Source organism: Mus pahari, chromosome 4 (genome assembly GCF_900095145.1).
Source record: "Mus pahari chromosome 4, PAHARI_EIJ_v1.1, whole genome shotgun sequence".
NCBI lineage: Eukaryota > Metazoa > Chordata > Mammalia > Rodentia > Muridae > Mus > Mus pahari.
The window spans coordinates 21886101-21891100 of record NC_034593.1 but is presented as its reverse complement, the minus strand read 5'-3'; positions in this window follow the sequence as shown (position 1 = coordinate 21891100).

Sequence of the window (5000 nt, the reverse complement as noted above, 5' to 3'; positions counted from 1 at the left end):
GGATCCAGTGACCTATGGAAAAGGGGTGAGGCCCATCAGGGTTGCCTCCCTTTATGGAAATGGAGGAAGGGACAGTTGGGAAGGTGTCTGTGACCTACAGCAGAAGGGAATCTTGGTGATACGCTCAACATACCAATATGCCATGTTTCTTAACTCCCTTTAAATAAAGCCACCCTTGGCCCACAACTGGGTCTTCAGGAGCCACAGCCCTGACCTCACACCTTTCCATTGCGCCTCCTAACTGGAGTGAGGCAGATTTTTTTTTTTTTTCGTTTTGTTTTTTTGAGACAGGGTTTCTCTGTATAGCTCTGGCTATCCTGGAACTCACTTTGTAGACCAGGCTGGCCTCGAACTCAGAAATCCGCCTGCCTCTGCCTCCCGAGTGCTGGGATTAAAGGCGTGCGCCACCACGCCCGGCAAGGCAACTCTTATAAAGGATATTTAACTGGGGCTGGCTTACAGGTTCAGAGTTCAGTCCATTATCATCAAGGCAGCATCCAGGCAGGTATTGCACTAGAGGAAGGAGCTGAGGGTTCTACAACTTGTTCTGAGGGTAAACAGAAGACTGACTGTTCTGCACTGGGCAGAGGTTCATAGCCTACCCCCATAATAAAACACTTCCTCCAACAAGGCCACACCTCCTAATAGTACCACTCCATATGGGTCAAGCATATTAAACCCATCACAGGGAGGAAAGGAAGAAATTATGTAATTATATATTTTTAATTTTTTTTTAAAGAAGGAAACAGTTTTATATTCCTGGACATTTCTAGGACATACAGTGTCACGGCAGACATCCCATCCCTCTGGCTCTTACAGTTTTTCTGTCCCTCTCTTCTTGATGTTCCTTGAGTTTTCTGCACACGAATTCTATTGTAGAGAGGTCTGATGGGGCTGGGCACCACAAGGTCACTTGTTCTCTGCATTTTGATTGGCTGTGGTTTTCTGTGATGGTCTCCATCTTTTTTCGAAATGAAGCCACTTTGTTGAGGGATGTGACCTGCACATATCTGTGGGTATAAGATAAGTATTTAGAATGCAGTTAGGAATTATGTTAGATTAGTGGCCACAGTAGGTTCTTCTCTAAGACCCACAACCTCTCCAGCCCCAGATGGTTGGCTAGTTTTCCTAACCTGTAACTTGTGTCCTCTTAAGGATGGTACAGGTCTTCAGGAGAGATAGGCAGTTTCTGCCCAGTGACCACCTAGCCACAATGTACCACCTCACCTGGAGGTATAGATGCTCAGCTCTTTTTTGAATTCAAGAATGGGGAGTTGTAGGAACAGATATGTCTCAACAACGAGTGAATAAATAACATTAAATGTTCCATTCTGTGGCATTTTGTGATGTTTTGAAAACCAACTATCTGTGTAAAGTAATCTGGACTGTTGTCTCTTAATGACTCTCAGCTATTTTTAATTAAAATATCTGAAAATACCCTAACAATAAACTTAGAGTCATGAATTTGCTATTTGGCCCTTAACTCACACGCTTAAACATCTCAGGTCAGTTTATAATAACAGTTATAGAAGGACTGGGTCCAAGTTTTGCACTTTTAAAATTTTTGTATCAATAGAGGGAAATTTATACCATTGAAAACCTTCATTTTGCATCAAAATAAATCCTGTACCAAAATAAGAAATTATGACTTCAATTTAGTAACTATTGTAAAGATTTCTACCAAATGAAATTATGGATACACAATCATTTCTAGTTATTCCCCCCCTCTTCCAATTATGACCATTACTAAATTCCCCAGAAAGGCAACCTTAGAATAACCACCTCCAGCCCCAAAGCCCAGGGAACTGGGATGACGACGCTTCATAACTTCTTCAAGCTGGATATGGGAGTTGAGATATCTTTGAAGGGTGGGGAAGGGGAGGGAAAAATTGGGGAGTTGGTTGGTCTTAAGATGGCCACACCAGTGATGTGTTAGTCTCTGATGTCTGTGTCCTGACTGGATCTGGCTGAAAGCCCAAGGCATCAGGAGTTCAAGCAGGCCAGTTCAGCATGTCTGACGACGAGGCTCACCAAGGCCATATGTTCTGTAATATACAAATCTCAAAACAAAATTTTAGTATCATCAAGATACCTTTTTTTTTTTTTTTTTTGCTTGATTCTCTGGAATCTAGTTCTTCAGGGGGGTCCTTCCTCTATCACCTCTGACCCATATCACTCGGGAAGGTGTATAGACAGTAATCACCTTTTCTAAAAATGCAAAGGCAAGACCTTTCTCCCAAATCAGCATGTCCTTGAGTCAAGAATCAGAAAAAAACTTTATTTTGACCTCTCTCCTAGAGGAGTAATATAATCACAAAACCAAAAAGCATAGTCATTTTAAAAATTAAAACAATCCAAAACAAATGGGGCAAACTAAAATACTGTTATGTGCCTATTCTTAGGCTTTTTCTATCTTGCCATGCAGGATAGTAATCCAAAATTCCTGTGGAGCCCACGTTAGAGAAGATGAGTTAGTTATCCTGCAGACCTTATTATACCATCTTTAAAACAATTGATTCACTCTTTTCTCTATACCTGCTTATGAGCAGGCAGCTTGTCAAACCAGGATTTAAACCCAAAACTCCCATGGAGGCCAGGTTAGACAGAATTTGAGTAGCCTGTAAGACCTATTAGAGCAATATATCTTTATACCATCTTTAAAGCAATTAATTTAAACGTTCACAAACATCTGCCTATAGGAAGCAGGCAGTCTTTACTTGTTAAGCTCTCTGTCTAGAGCAGCCATCCTATACCATCTATCTGTTGTGCTCTCTACCTGGAGCCACAGACATAATTGATTAGTACCTGTTCATAGCAAATAATTATCACTGGCCTTTCTACTTGGAGTCAGTGACTAATTTTCCCTGTCCTAGTTCCAAACCGTGGGAGAAATTTCCTATGTAATTCAGACAAAATTTGTATATAAATCTATCCTGAAAGCAAATAATCCCTATATTATAAATTCACAATTAAATCAATATCTGCCCCAAGACGTAGGCAGCTTACATTCTCTGACTCTCTAACTCAGAGCAGCCATCTTGTCTCTTTCCACAGCAGGGGACTCAGAGCCCTCTTTCTTTGTTTCAAGGATCCTGCACTGGGGTTCACATGACCCATCCCCATGTCACTTTCTCTCACTTAGAAAATAAAACTCTAACTCTCAGGCTAATAATCTTAAATTTCTAGTGGATTCTTGCCCAACACGTTGGTTCACCACTTGTTGCAGGAAATATTAAAAAAGGAATTTCTGCTATTGCTTGCAGGGTACCAGTGGGCCTGCCGGCCAGGCACTGGAGGTCAATGGCTGCCCTGTTCTCGTCTAGTAGAGACTCTGACCCAGAGCTACCATGCTTCAAAACGCCCATGTCCTTTTGGGACACGCTTTGCCGCTGTGTCTTTCTCTCTGGAACTCAGTCGAGCCGCGGCCTGAAGGATAATATCACACAATCTTAGTTCAGAAACAATGGTAACTCAGTCTCTGGGTGCATCAGGTAGAATCCTAATCTTGTAAACCATATTAAGTCAAAATCCTCCGGTGGGGAATCCTGGCTTATTCACCATCTAACCCAGGAGACACTAGTAGCTACATCTCCTCTAGCTCTCCCCATCCAAAAGCGACATTGTAATTTTGCTCTCCTTCTGTGTTAATCCCCTTTCCCATCCTAATCAACTACTCCACTGTTTTTTTTCCATTTCCCCCTTCACATTACATTTAACCTGATATTTCCCACTGTCTTGCTCCCCCACCTCAAGGTCCCCTTTTACATTCTTAGCTTCTTTGGTTACTCCAGGTTATATAACGCATACCTGAAGATTCAGAATTAGGAGTCACAGATGAAAGAGAACATGGGATACTTGCCCTTCGGAAAGTGGGTCATTTTACTCAATATAATCTTTTCTAGTTATTTAAAAATATATTTAATTAATTCTTGATATTTTATACATATCTAAAATGTGTTTTGATCTAATTTACTCCCCCACTCCTTCCCCTAACTCTTCCTTCCCGTGTCCACCTCTTCCAACTTTACGTCCTCTTCCCTCTCCTTCTCCTTCTTCTCCTCTTCCTTCTTTTTTCCTTTCTTCTTCTCCTTCTCCTCCTCTCCTTCCTCCTCTTCCTTCTTCCTTTCTTCCTTTCCTTCTTTCTCCTTTAAATAACCTTCTCGGTCCAAAGAGTTCTGCCCATATACGTATAGATGTGGGTTCATCCACCATAGTGGGGTCAAACTTTCAGAGACCACACCCTTAAGTAAAACTGACTCTCCTCCCAGATGTTCTTACCTAGCAACTGCTCCTCAGCTTGGGGTGGGGACTCCTGAGCTCTTCCTCACTCCATGATTGACAGAACGTTGCCTGGCTGGTCTCGTGCACTCCATGACAGAACGTTGCCTGGCTGGCCTCGTGTACTCCATGATAGACCGTTGTCTGGCTGGCCTCATGTACTCCATGATAGAATGTTGCCTGGCTGGTCTCGTGCAGGTCTTACACCAGCAGTCAGAGCTGCCGTGAGCTCATGAGTCCTGTCTTGTCCAGAAGACTGTTCACTCTGGTCCTCCCCAGTGCCTGGCATGTACAATCTCCCTGCCCTCTCTTTCACGGAGGTCTCTGGGTCTTGGGGAAAGGGGTTGTGATACAGATGTCCCACTTGTGGCCTGGCATCCTACAGACATTTATTCTCTGCTTTACCAGTTGTGAGTCTCCACTATCCATCTCACAAATAAACTATGTTATCGAAAATTATTAATGGTTCCTACCTATCCCCTGACACTCCTCTCTCTTCTCTTTTCTCCTCTCTCTCTCTCTCTCTCTCTCTCTCTCTCTCTCTCTCTCTCTCTGTGTCTTTGTAATCATTTTTATTTTTTTATTTTTTGGTTTTTTTTTTTTTTTTCAAGACAGGGTTTTTCTGTGTAGCCCTGGCTATCCTGGAACTCACTTTGTAGACCAGGCTGGCCTTGAATTCAGAAATCTGCCTGCCTCTGCCTCCCAAGTGCTGGGATTAAAGG